General features: G+C 37.2%; 2 long non-coding RNA genes across 7 annotated transcripts in view; one reads left to right on the top strand and one right to left on the bottom strand.

Annotated features, from left to right (window-relative positions):
* Positions 1–220: 220 nt before the first annotated feature.
* Positions 221–5,068, bottom strand: LOC133554681 (uncharacterized). The gene is made up of 2 exons (XR_009807182.1): positions 4,205–5,068; positions 221–4,048 (listed from the first exon to the last, which is right to left on the bottom strand). It is a non-coding gene; the product is annotated as an uncharacterized LOC133554681 (long non-coding RNA).
* The window catches only part of LOC133554679 (uncharacterized), an 11,632-nt gene continuing 856 nt past the window's right edge, over positions 4,002–14,777 (top strand). Inside the window, exons 1-3 of one of the 6 annotated variants that reach the window (XR_009807178.1) lie at positions 4,002–6,594; positions 6,830–6,910; positions 8,727–9,641. This is a non-coding gene — a long non-coding RNA (uncharacterized LOC133554679). Of the gene's footprint in view, positions 6,595–6,829; positions 6,923–8,726; positions 9,642–14,777 lie in introns of those variants that run through there. The other 5 variants (XR_009807179.1, XR_009807177.1, XR_009807176.1 and 2 more) reach the window with 5 other exon arrangements.

The following is a 14,777-nucleotide window of genomic DNA, read 5'->3' as shown; positions in this document are numbered from 1 at the left end:
CCCCTCATCTTTTTCCATTTTCACATATTTTTGAAAAAGCTCCAGAGAGCCACTAGTGCGGCGCTAAAGAGCCGCATGCGGCTCCAGAGCCGCGGGTTGCCGACCCCGATCTAGGAAAAACCCACACAAAGGTTTCTACTATTCCTGTATTGCTGTTCAGAGGTCATGCATTCAATGATATACATTATTTATGACGGGTAATACAGGAGCACTAAAAGAATTGTTGTTCAGAGTCAGTTTAATGGAGTTGTTTTACACACACCTGATGCAAACAAAAATACATTGATCTGAGTTAGAGTAAAACAGAATATAATTCAGTGGAATAGCTTTTATTGTGATTGCATGCACACCAAAATTAAATTCCATCTTTATTGTGCCACATTCGGAATACATAGCTCTGAAAATAGACAAATAAACCGCAAAGTACTGATAACTATAGCTTTAACACGCAGAAAAAGATATAAAATACATATAAATGACAACTAAAATGATTAACAGCATTTAGAATCACCTTTAAAGTACCTGTAGACAGTGAATATTTAATTATATTTTTTATAATGACAGTGCTGAGTAGAGAGCGTAAAGAGGAGGAAAAAGGCACATGGAGCCCACCTTCATAGTTTGCTGCAAGGTTTCTCTTGTAGTAGTGGCATTTCTTGAGCCCTCCCATGGTGGTTTATTTTAAAGTCAAAGTTAAAGTACCAATGATTGTCACACACACACACACACAAACACACACAAACACACACACACACACACACACACACACACACACACACACTAGGTGTGGCGAAATTATTCTCTGCATTCGACCCATCACCCTTGATCACCCCCTGGGAGGTGAGGGGAGCGGTGGGCAGCAGCGAGGGCCGTGCCCGGGAATCATTTTTGGTGATCGAAACCCCCAAATTCCAACTTTTGATGCTGAGTGCCAAGCAGGGAAGTAATGAGTCCCATTTTTATAGTCTTTGGTATGACTTTGGTTTGAACTCACAACCTACCGATCTCAGGACGGACACTCTATAACCACTAGGTCACTAAGCAGGTCATTTTGCAGTCATACTTAATAATAATTAAAAAAAAACAGACACCAACGCAAGGGATTATTTATACATTGATTATTCGATTTATATGATGGGTTTCTAGACACTCAAAGCGCTTAACAGAGAGAAATGAGAACTCATCGTTCATTCACTCCACGTCCGCCAATAGATGTTCGTCAGATACATTTGTAGCCACAGCTGCCCTGGGGTAGACTGACGGAAGCATGGCTGCCAAACATTCATTAATTAACATTCATACACCAGTGTAAGCGTCACTGAGAGAAAAGTTGGTAAAGAGTTTTGCCCAAGGACACGACGCCCGTGACGAGGATGGCGGAAGCTGGAATCCAATCTGGAACCCTAAGGTTGCTGGCACATCTGCTCTACCAATCCAATCCACTTTATTTGTATAGCAAATTTAAACAACATAAATGTTTCCCAAGTGCTGCACAACAATATTAAAAACAATATTCAAATACCCTTAGCTCCAGCAATGACTGAATAAAAAATAAAACCAATATGAAAATAATATAGAAATAAATATGATTAAAAACTATTTTAAAGGGTAAAACCAATTAAAACAATACCATCTGAGCCACATCGTTTTGTTAAGCAGTAAGATCCGGAACTAGGACAACGTACAAAACCAGGACAGACTTTTGACCAACTTTTTTTTTTTGTCAAACTGAATCCCACAAATAAGTAGTGGTTCTCAAATGGGGGTACGCGTACCCCTGGGGGTACTTAAAGGTATGCCAAGGGGTACGTGAGATTTTTCAAAAATATTCTAAAAATAGCAACAATTAAATATCCTTAATATATTTATTGAATAATACTTCAACAAAATATGAATGTGAGTTCATAAACTGTGAAAATAAATGCAACAATGCTATATTCAGTGTTGACAGCTGGATTTAATGTTAAAGATTTATTTTTTTGTGAAGAAATGTTTAGAATTAAGTTCATGAATCCAGATGGATCTCTATTACAATCCCCTAAGAGGGCACTTTAAGTTGATTACTTCTATGTGCAGAAATATTTATTTATGATTGAATCACTTGTTTATTTTACAACAAGTTTTTAGTTATTTTTATATCTTTTTTTTCCAAATAGTTCAAGAAAGACCACTACAAATGAGCAATATTTTGCACTGTTATACAATTTAATAAATCAGAAACTGATGACATAGTGCTGTATTTTAGTTTTTTATCTCTTTTTTTCAACCAAAAATGCTTTGCTCTGATTAGGGGGTACTTGAATTAAAAACATGTCCACAGGGGGAACATCACTGAAAAAAGGTTGAGAACCACTGAAGTAGGGCATATAAACACCAAGGTACAGTACCGCTGTAACAAACTTAGAAGCATACATGTACATGTGTTACCTCATAATCAAGTTTTAGGATCTTTTTGTCCAGTTTTTGGATCAAAGGCAGTGTCCTGCGTGAAATAGGCCTTTTAGAATAATAGTAATAGAGAATAGTTGGACTGAAATGGCAAGAAAATATTGATAATCCGATTTGGTCAGTGAGTCCAATGCACTATCATTACTGATTATACGAATTGTTTTGCGCTCACAAATGAGTATCTAAAAATTAATGTATGAGGTAGGTGGATTTTTTCATTATCAGGAAGTTATTTGCTTCACCAGGTTTACAGACCTGCAGAAATGGAACCTATCAAATGATAAAAGTCCATTTGAAATCTGCATGTCTTGAAAAAAGGTCACAAAGGACTTTGTAAAGACCTCACACAAAATAATTTAAGCAGAGGGACAACATCTTTCTAATTGGGTTGCATTAGAGTTTGTTTCTTCTGACCTGCCGCCTGACTGACAGTCCTTGCATCCTGCCTTGCGTGACTGGCTGCCCAGATAGCCATCAGTATCCAAATCAGTTGAGGCCAGTCTCCCGTGTGTCACCCCCACCCAGAGACCCTATTTGCAATGCAAATGAAAAACCTAACAAAGCAAACCTTTTAGAGCAAAGTAATTTACTAAACCACTCTTTTAAAGAGAGTAACTTGGAAGGAAAAAAAGGCTAATTAGTTACTTATAATTCTGTGGAAACGTTGCTAAACTACATTTCCTGGAGTTGATTTGGCGTTCATGAAATGAGCCTTTTGTTGACACTGTTAAACCAAACACAAAGGCCTCTTCATTGTCACATTTGTTTGAGGAGCAACATAGCTCACAAAAAGTTACTGGCCAGCATGAATCAGTCCACGCGTTTTCCAAATGATTAATGAATATCTCCTGTAGATTTGCGTCAGTGCGTGCTAGAGCTGTTTGTTTAACGGCATACGCCATCACCTGCTTCCACCTTCATAGTTCTGCTTCAACCTGGACCACACCCCTTGCTGAAACAGGATATGGTTCTGGTATTGTCCTCATTGTTGAGAGAATAGTCCTGACAATTACACCCCAAGACCGAAAGTGGCTGCCCAGCATCTAACCAAGCCCTGGTCAGGTTTTGAATTAGGCCTCTGTTTTCCCCTGGGGGCCCCAAGAGCCCCTACCCCACCTTTTGTTGGCGCTCCCTCACCTCTGGATGTCTCTTTGTGAAGTTTTACTCACCGGCACTTTATTCATCGGTTGTTTCTAGCGGGGATATTGTATTTATGTGGACACAAAGGGAGGCATAGCATGAGTGCAAAGGGCAGGTATTTCAGGTTGCGGCGGACTTATACAGCTCAACTTTATGTGTGTGATAAAACCTCATAGAGAATGCGGTTCTTAGGATGTCAGTTGAGATGTTTTAAAACAGAGAAAGTCCTTCCCACAGAAGCTTGAGCTGACATCATAAAAAAAAACACAACAAGGTACCTAGGGACTGACAGGGCAGAGGACGGGGTGGGTGCTGAGGGGTGGTAGCTTAGAAAACCGGTTGGAGGGGACCAGTGGGGGAGGAGGGGTCTCGTCTGAGCCGCGATTGGCTGAAGACATTGCAAGGGACACACCTGTAAGCGCCAGGGGCCAAAGAGATTGGCTGCAACTGAAAATTACACCTGTGGGGGGAAAGAGGAGGAGGGTGAGTCGGACTACATGTAAACCAAACCCTTCACAAATTCTGCCTCTGTCTTCTCGAGGAGCTTAACAGTTCAACACCGCCAAAGAGAACACTCGGAAAGAAGAAACTTCTGCTTTCAGCGACGGGAAGATACCTGATAGGCTTTTTCCTTCCGGGGTCTGCCTCTTCTTCTCAAGTCTACCGGAAAGGGATTGGCATCTTCCTCCCTCCGAAGCGCCTCGCCAGTGTCCTTCAGCACGAGCAGGAAAGACGAGGACTAAAGCCCCAACACAATGATGCCTCTTGTATTGGGTTTCCAGCTCGGTGACCACACCTGGGAAAGGCTGGGTAAATTCGCCAACGTGATACCTTCTTTGTGTTCTGTCAAGACGGTGAGCTGCGGTCACAACTTGTTGCTCGGCGACGCTGTTGTTCAGACTTTTTGGACATTTGTTAGTATTATGTGATCGGTAATATCTGGGGGGAAGGGGGTGGGGTACAGAACGTTAGGTCATCGCAGAAAACAACGCTAGGGGTAGTTTCGGCGGAAAGCAAAAATAACCCGTATCAAATTCCAGCCTCATTTGAGCTGAAAGAAAGACGAGGAAACAATAGAAGCCAACGATCATTCCTAAACTGGATAGACCAGTTTGGGCAGGTAAAGGCAAACTGCCAGACTTGTCAGAGGACACGAAGATAGAAGCTGACTGCTTCTCTTAGAACGTACAAGGCTCAACACCAGGAATCATCAAGCCAAATGACGGTGAGGAACACTTTTACTGGTGACCGAGTAACAATCAGCCTTAGCCTGCTAGTATAGTAGTAATAAAAAACTTATTACGCAACTTGCTTACAACCTGTTGAACTGTGTTGAACGAGTAATCTTTTCAGGTCATCGTGCTGCATTTCTTCGTCAGCTTATAATAAAAAGTATTGGTCTTGGCAAAGGTAGTATCATATATTTTGGATAAAAGAAAAAGGAAGCGGCGGCGTGCCGGACTTAAAATGTCCGCTCATCGCTTTTCTTTACCTCGGAGGATTGAGTGCGAGTTGAGACAAAAACAGCAGCGTCAGACCTGCACAGCGGGGATTTTCCACTACTGGATAGTTGATTCATTATTTGGTGAGCTCCTGGCTTATATTTATTCAGATTAGTAACGAGGAAATGTTGAGAAAGGCAACTGCGAAAAAAATGGAGGGAAAATGACGACCGCGTACAGTAAACTGTAGAGCGGAGGCTGCAGCTCGAGGTGGAAGATTGTGATTGGCGGACGGGGAGCGAAGCTGCAGGTTACATGAGCTAGACCACTAGAGAATACATTTCAATGTTAACTTTAAGGATTTTGGGGCTAATTAAAAGTTAAAGTACCAATGATTGTCACACAAACACACACTAGGTGTGGCGAAATTATTCCCTTCATTTGACCCATCACCCTTGATCACCCCCTGGGAGGTGAGGGGAGCAGTGAGCAGCAGCGGTGGCCATCATTTTGGTGATTTAACCCCCAATTCCAACCCTTGATGCTGAGAGTCAAGCAGGGAGGGTAACAGGTCCCATTTTTATATAGTCGTAGTTGAACTCACAACATACCAATCTCAGGGTGGACACTGTAAAACCACTAGGCCACCGAGTAGGTTGCCAGTTTTGCGCCACCATTTTCATCTGGCTACTGCCACTGGTAAAGTTACTAAACATGACAGATCTTGTTTGTTGGAGTTGACAAGGTTGTAGCCTTTAAATATGCATACAATTTTAAAATACATGATGTCTGGCAGTCAGTTTCTTCTGCAATATATACTTGAGTTTTGCATTAACACTGCTTAAGACCAAAAACAAATGTCCATTTCTGAGGACAGTGTTTTGACAGGAGAATATGATATTATAATTAACTTACTTAAAGCCATTAAATATTAGCAACTAAGAACATATAAATCAATTTCAACCAAGACTGTAATTTTAGCATCTGTGGCAAAAAACATGCAGTCCATCAAAAAAGGTACTGTACTCAGTGGTTTCATCAGAGGGAAGCAACAAGTAAAGTGAATTTAGCAAAGTGGGCGGAGCAATCAGTGCCAGATGGAAACCCATTAGACATGCAAAGCATCATCAGTGTTGGTTAGATTGGATGCTTAGTAGGACATTGGTTGGTTGTGTGTAGGTCCAGTAAGGTGGTGCCCTGATAAAAAGTCCACACTTAAGTAGAGTTTTGGGTTTCCCTTCCATTGTTTTCTCCCACAAAGCCAGCGACTATTGATTAAGGGCCAGGCCAGTTTACCTATCAGGTTGTGGAGTCACATTCCAGCACAGGGGGCAGAGTTACCTGATCACGCCTCACTTCCAGCAGACTAAAAAGCGTGGGCAGCCATGACTGGTTAAGAAGACTCCCCCTCCCCAATGTCCCCAGCGAAGCTCCGTGTTCTGCAATCGGACTTTTTTAAATTTATTTAATAACACAGCAAAAAGAGGAACTAAGAAGTATGAAGGGAAGTTAATGGATGTGAGGGCGGGGGAATTTAGTCAGAAAGGTGCTCCACTTTGACCAGGTACTGTAAGCTTTACCAACTTCTGCTCTAATCTTTTGTTTCCACCCTTTCTTTTTTCCCTCTTTTCGTCCTCAGGGGCACTGGTTTATAACGCTGATGATTAACTAAATAAGGTCTGGGAGAGCGGGTCTGCTCGGCTTTCTCGTTTCACGGGGCCTGCCTGACCGCGAGCAAGACCGGGAGTGTTCTCAGGCAGCGGGCTGGAAATTCAAGATCTTTCTTCTTTCTGTTTCAGCCTCCCCCCCTACTCGCCTTCCAATCACTGCCACTTTCTTTGGGTTAGTTGCATTCTTTCCACGGGGTTCTTTTCATGACGGTAAGATCACAGGTGCGTTCTCTATTTTCCTTTTCTCCCTCCCCCCACTGTCTCTTATCAAATATTTCAATACCACAATTTTTCTGTGTTTGAGGAAATGCGAACCGTAAGTTAGTCGTTACAAAGCTAATCTAAGTGGAAATCCTTGTTTATTAGTCACGCAAGGCTTGTCTAAAAATCCAATTGTAGCTTTGTTATAACAGAAAACAAAAATCAGTTATTTGCCGCTTCAATTCAGCGCAAGGGTGAGCATTTGGCACGGTGCACCTGTGAAGGACCCATGTTATGCAGTAAAAGAGCGCCATTTCAGTGACCTTCTGCACACACGGCGCCGGCTCAAGTCGAGCTGAGCAACATTCCATCAGCCTTTCATCACTCCACAAACACAAAGACGACAGCCTCAGAGGTCCACCAAAAGAAAAAAAAACCCAAAAAAACCCCACCAAATGTAGTTTATTATTAAACGTCAAATAACTTTTACCCGAAGTTTGGCGTGCAAAACAAACTCAATGCACCGAACGGGTGATTGAGCAACAACAATGACTAACTCCAAAGCGGGTGACGTACTTTTTAAATATTTTGCGCCTGAAATTAGTAACTGCCATGTATCGTGTGAAAAGTCAGCCCTTCCTCCCGGGGTTTCCGTGCCGTAGCTTAAGACTAGTCAGAACAGGTTTGGGCAATCATTAACAACTTTTGTGGCCCAGTGTTCTGTGACGGCCAATTTATGCTAAAAAAAAACCCCAAGTAAACCCCAAACCAGCCCTTTGTTGCAGGTTTACTTGAAACATAATTTAGTACCGGTAATGATGGCGTTTTAATCAAATGGAGTATTGCAGATCCATTAGGCGTGTAGTTTGTGGCAATTTGGGTGATCATCTCCATCTTACGAGGCAGCATTGGACTTCAACTCTTTTTCTAATACTGCCTGGTAATGATGATAATAGTCATCTGTGGACAACAAACACCAAGCAACGTAGTAGTTTGCAGCATCACTGGCGGTAGGCTCAGCAGCCAACATCGGAGACGTGGCTCCCAGGATCCATCTTACCTGACAGTGCTGGATTGTACTACTGTTGTTCTAACACTGTCTGGTAACGATGTTTTCTGGGTGACCTCAAACCTGCAGTAGCTGGCACAAGCGTTCATCCCAGCCTTAAGATGCATAACGACTAGGTTTTTATAAAAATGTTGGCGCTCTGAGTAAATTTAGCAACAAAATGGAATCTGCTTCTCGGCTTCGTTTGTGTATACGAAAACTTTATCCTGTTTGAAATAACAAATGGCATGTTTATACGTCAACAACCTAGTAAAAATGTTTTCCTGGCCTTCTTGAAAAGTTGTGAAAACAACCCTCATACTGAAACACAAACGGCTTGAGACATTGTCAATGTATATACATTATTAAACACTTCTCTCATGCCAACAACAGCAAAATATTATTTTTAATAGCCTTCAATCACATGTATTGCCGTTTTTCAATATAAAGAATGCATCTACAATTTTTTTCCCCCCAATCCAAAACATGAAGAAAACATACATTTTGGGGCGGAGGGAAAAAAATAAAGAAATTTCATGTTTTTTATTGGACATAAAAATGTGATATGTGAATGAAAACAAAGACAATAAATCAAGCAAAACATTTTTTACGTGTATTATAGATATACTATTATATATACGTAAAACATATATATATATATATATATATATATATATACATACTTATATGTATATATATATATTTATGTATATATATGTATATATATATATATATATATATATATATACATTTTTATTTTTTGTTTTACTTTTTCAGGAAAATCCCCTGGAGAGCAGTGAAACCTGCGAAACAGGCTTGTAGGGATGAAATAGCCTCTGTGTTTTTTTCCTAACCTAACGTAAATTCCGCTCTACCCGGTATTGGGCACCTTATAACAGATACACCACAGAAACCCTCGACTATATATAATTTGTTTTCTTCAAAAACAAAGAAAAGATTAGTAAACACTTCACTCATGCCAGCAACAGAAAAACATGCTTTTGAATAGCCTTCAATTGCATGTATTGCTGTCATCCAATATATAGCATACATCTCCAAATTTTTTCCCCAATCCAAAACATGAAGAAAACATACATTTTGGGGTAGAAGGAAAAAATAAACACAGAAAGTACATGTTTTTTATCGGACATAAATATGTGATATGTGAATGAAACCAAAGACAATAAAACAAGTAAAAAAAAAAAAAAAAAAAAAATATATATATATATATATATATATATATATATATATATATATATAATATTTTTTCAGGAAAAGAGCAGGGAAACCTGCGAAACAGGCTTGTAGGGATGAAATAGCCTGTATTTTTTCCTGACCTAACGTACCGCGGTATTGAGCACCTTATAACAGATAAACCACAAAAAATTTCGACTATTCATAATTTGTTTTCCTCAAAAACGAAGAATACAATAGTAAACACTTCTCTCATGCCAGTAACACCAAAACATGCTTTTGAATAGCCTTCAATTGCATGTATTGGGGTTGTCCAATAGAAAGCATGCATCTCCAAATTTTTCCCCCCATCTAAAACATGAAGAAAACATACATTTTAGTTGCATTTTAGAAATGACATGTTTTTTATTGGACATAAATATGTGAAATTTGAATAAAAACAAAGACAATATAACAAGTTAAAAATGTTTACGTATTTAATAGATATACTATTATATGCGTAATTTATATATATATATAAATATATATATATATATATGTATGTATGTATATATATATATATATATATACATACATACACATATATGTATATATATATGTGTATGTATATGTATGTATATATATATATATATATATATATATATATATATATATATATATATATATATATATGTATGTATATATATATGTATGTATATATATATGTATGTATATGTTACGTCAGGAAAAAAGCAGAGGCTATTTTCAGGAAGATCCCCTGAAGAGCAGGGAAACCTGTGAAACAGGCTTGTAGGGATGAAATAGCTTCTTTTTCCCCCCCCTGACCTAACGTATATTACTCTTTGCCCGGTATTGAGCACCTTATAACAAAAAACCACAGAAACCTCCACTATAAATAATAGTTTTCTCTCCAAAACAAAGAAAACAATTTTTTTGGATTTTTTTTATTTGTGTTAAGAAATATAACATCCAAAAATATGGACTTGATTTTTATTTGACATTATTTATGTGACATGTGAATGAAGACATTAGCAAGACAACCCTTGTTCACACAAAGTTACAAATACAAAACAAAAAAACTGTCTTATGCATACCAGGCCAGTAGTTGGCGATAAGACTTAGTAAAACAGTTAAACATATATACCTATATTGTCTCTGTCCAAAAACAAAAACATTCATATTAACTTTTTTTAAAGTTTTTTTTTTCCAAATCCCAAACATTTTCTTTCTGTTGGATGAAAATGTTAAAAATCCCCAAATCTTTACTCATATGTTTTTTTATTGGATATGATTTGTGTGATATGTAAATGCAGACTTGGGCAAAACCAACCTCGTTCACACTGACCTGTAAAAACAACCAAAACTGTCATAAATGCCAGGCAAGGAGTTGCCTTTATACTGGTATGTTATTTAAACTTACATTGTTTCTCTTCAAAAAATACAACTTTAATTTCTTAAGTTTTTTGGGCTATCCAAAACAAAAACAAAACATTTTTTGTTTCTCTTGTATTGAAAAAAATCTAAAATCACAAAAACTTTAATTAAATACATTTCATTAGACAGGACTAGTGTGAGATGTAAATAAAGACATTGGCAAAACAACCCTTGTTCACACTGACCTGCAAAAAAAAAATAAAAACTCATATAAATGCCAGGCGATAACATTTACTAAAACTTATATAGAGATGGCGACTTGTCCAGGGTGTACAAGCCTTCCGCCCGATTGTAGCCAGGATAGGCACCAGCGGCCCCCGCGACCCCAAAAGGGAATAAGCGGTGTATGTATATATATATATATATATATATATATATATATATATATATATTTATATATAAACTTATATGTAACTTACAATATTGCAGTCCAATTACAAAAAAATAGGTACAGTATGTCTCTCCAAAATTTTTATCTAAAATGTAAGAAAACATGTTTTTGTTTCTCGTGGATAAAAATGTAAAAAAAAAAAAAAAATCACTGAATTTGTACATAGTGATTTTTTACTGGACATGATTTATCCATCCATCCATTTTTCTACCGCTTGTCCCTTTGATATGTAAATGAAGACATTGGCAAAACAACCTCTGTTTTCACAGACCTGCCAAAACAACAAAGACTTTCATACAAAAATACCCTGCCTATAGTTGACAATAATAGTTAAAAAAATTTACATTGTTACCGTCAAAAAACAAAAATAAACATTTATCACAACAACAAAAAAAAATCGATATTTTTTGTTTCTCTTGGAGAAAAATGTAAAAAATCCCCCAAATCTGTCCTCACATTTTTTTTTTATTGGACATGATTCATGTGATATGTAAATAAAGACGATAGCAAAACTACCTTTGTTCACACTGACTGCAAAAACCACCAGGACAAACACTTAATACGCATGTTGGAGATGGTATTTTGTAGAATTCCAAAAACAAACAAAAAAAGTGTTTCCACATTTTTTTGAAGTTGTTTTTCTTTCTAGACTTTCTTTTTTGGACGTATTTAATGTTATTTGTAAATGAACAACTCTTGTAAAAACTATTAGAGTGCAGTAATGTACATGCCATTAGCTGACCGGGCGGGATAAGCGGTAGGAAATGGATGGATGTAATATACATGTCAGGCCAATAGTAATCAAATGTATTACTTTTATTATTTTTTTTTTACTACTAGCTTGGCATGTATATTTCCATCCATCCATTTCCTACCGCTTGTTCCGCTCAGTCAGCTAATGGCATGTACATTACTGCTCTCTAATAGTTTTTACAGGATTGGATGGATACATAATGTCCAGTAAAAAATATGTAATTCTAAATTGTGTGTGTGTGTTTTTTTTGTTAATACTTTTTTTTTTCTTAATACTCAGCCACTGGAAACAAAAACCAAAAAATGTTTTTGCAGTGTGTGTTTTTTATTATTATTATTTATTTTATTTTTATTTTTTAATTCCTAATTGCTGGAACCCTTATTTTGTAAAAAAAATTAAAATAAAGTAATGAAATAATATTAATCAAATATATGACTAATTTGTATTTATTTTATTTTTTTTACACAAAATAATATTTTTTTTTGTAGTTTCCAGTGATTACGGATAAAAATAAAAAACAAACAAAAAAACAACACATTGAAAAACATTAAGCAACATTTATTTTTAAGTTTCCCGTGGCTAAGTATTACAAAAGGAAATACACACACACAATTTAGAATTACATATTTTATTTACTGGACATTATGTATCCATCCATCCGTCCATTTCCTACCGCTTGTCCCTTTCGGATATGATGAAAAAACCTGCAATGTGCATGGCGATGTCACTCTATAAAGAAACACTACGAGTGTTCATCTACAGCAAAACATTATTTTTGGCATAAATTCCAATAAAAATCACATATCTCCCCCATTATATTAAACATAAAGTACATTTGCATAAATACCTCTGCAGGGTTTTATAATTAATTAGTATTTTTATTGTGTATTTAGCAGACCAGAATTGGATTTACTCTCAATAGGTTGTTTGTTCTTAGTGTAAGAGTAAAGTTGAGTTACATGGTTTTCATTGGACATGTGTTGTGTGATTAAAGCCTGAATATGTAACACATTAGTTATGCAGAAAATGTGTTAAAATTTGTTTTGAAAAAAGGCTAGTGCAGGGCTGTGTGCCTCCATTACTGTTGTGACCGTGATGTACTTGTGCAAGCCCAGACGGAACACCAAATAGTTAGTTTTGTGTTAAAAGCAGTCCCCGGTACTGTACTGTACTGTACTGTACCTACCCCACCCAAGCATAAGAATAGTGGTACGTTGATTGTTCCACCGGTCGTGCAGGACAATTTATTTATTTATTTTTGGTTTCCTTCCTCGAACTGCGCCGGTCTTTGTGCGGAGTGGCGGTGATACGGTGCAACTCATAATACCCTCACCTGCAGGCTACATCCTGAAACTGACATATGAGCTCACCTGTGCAGCACCGTAGAGCCCTCCCACCGACATTATTTTAGTTGAACTGGTAAAATATTGATATAGTGCAAAGAATAGAGAGAGAAAATGTGCCTTCAGTTGGGAAAGCAAAGCAAACAATGAGAGGTGACGCCAGCAGAAGGCTAGTGTTTGCATAAGGAGGGAGAATTACCCCTAATACTAAACACTGAGCCGCACCTTTATGTACTCACACCGCTCTTATTAGCCAAGCCTCTTTTTCCCTTCAGTTCCTCACTAAAGACTCGTGGCGGTTTATTTGATTGTGGCGTGAATGCATCTGGTTATTCCAGCCTGTTCCTTTTTTCTACACTGCCGTTTCCTTTCCTTCCGCTTCTGCACAGGTGAAAGGTCAGAGGTCCTCCTCCCCAGCCAGTTGATAGGCGTCTTACCAGACATGGTTAGATGTAAATATCGGTGTCTAATACTGTCTGGTAATGCCGTCCATTAAATGGCATTGCCTTCCGCTGTCTTACTTCCGCTCTCTTCGCTGTGGTGCTTGGACATTAGCTTAGTGAGCAAGGAACTGTGATCCTTGCACTGGAAGAAGTGATGCATTTTCAAGGGGTTTTTCTTCCATGTGACTTGAGTCAAAGTTTAACGGCACTCGACTGGGAAGTCGCTTTTTTTTTTTTTACACGGGAATGTCAACGTGAGCTTTTCTCATGCACTGAGCTTAATGTAACGTCATTCACTGCAAAGACTGAAATCTAAGTAAGATTAAATATCTCAAATAAGGGTGATATTTGCTTATTTTCTGTCTGATAAGATAATTCTTCTCTCTAAGCAGATTTTATGTCAGAATGTTTTACTTGTTTGAAGGTGTTTGGTCCTAAATGATGTCAGTAAGATATTACAGCTTGTTGCTGAGATGTTATGACCTATATTGAGTAAAAAATGCTTGAAACTAGAATATCAACTGTTGCAAAGCTGTGTCATCAACACTCACAAGTATAAAACTACTTTTTTAAAGTAATTATTTCTTACTTAAAGCATGACTTTTTTTTTTAAATGTATGCATATCATTATGTCAAGATAATGGCACTAGCATTTACTTAAATTAAGAATATTTTTCAACATATTGAGCAAAAAGGTCTCTTTTTTTTCTACCAAGAAAAGTGCACTTGCTATTAGTGAGAATATACTTATTTTAAGGTATTTTTGGGTTCATTGAGGTTAGCTAATTTTACTTGTTTTGGAAAGTCTTGACAAACAAAATGTTCTTGTTCTATTGTCAGATAATTTTGCTTAGTTCAAATAAAAGTAATATTTTTTTTTTCAACCATATAAAAAAATCATGACTTTGACACAATTGTGTCTCATATTAAAACAAATGACAGCCAAATGGACTTTGCTGTTTTATTTAATAATTGATTTAATTTGTAAAAAAAAAAAAAGCACTTTACATTGTGCAAACAACCTCAAAGTAATAGAGTGTATTAAAAAAAAAAATATATATATATATATATATATATATATAATGATAATAATATTTCCAATGAAACAATAGAAAATACATACTCATATAGTAGTACAGTTGTTATTAGTGAGAATATTCTTATTTTGAGGTATTTTTGGGTTCACTGAGGTTAGCTAATTTTACTTGTTTTGGAAAGCAAAATGTTTTTGTTCTATTGGCAGATGATTTTGCTTAGTTCAAATAAAAG

Source organism: Nerophis ophidion, linkage group LG06 (assembly GCF_033978795.1).
Source record: "Nerophis ophidion isolate RoL-2023_Sa linkage group LG06, RoL_Noph_v1.0, whole genome shotgun sequence".
Lineage (NCBI taxonomy): Eukaryota > Metazoa > Chordata > Actinopteri > Syngnathiformes > Syngnathidae > Nerophis > Nerophis ophidion.
Note: the sequence above shows the minus strand (reverse complement) of the source record. Positions and strands in the feature narration are given on the sequence as shown.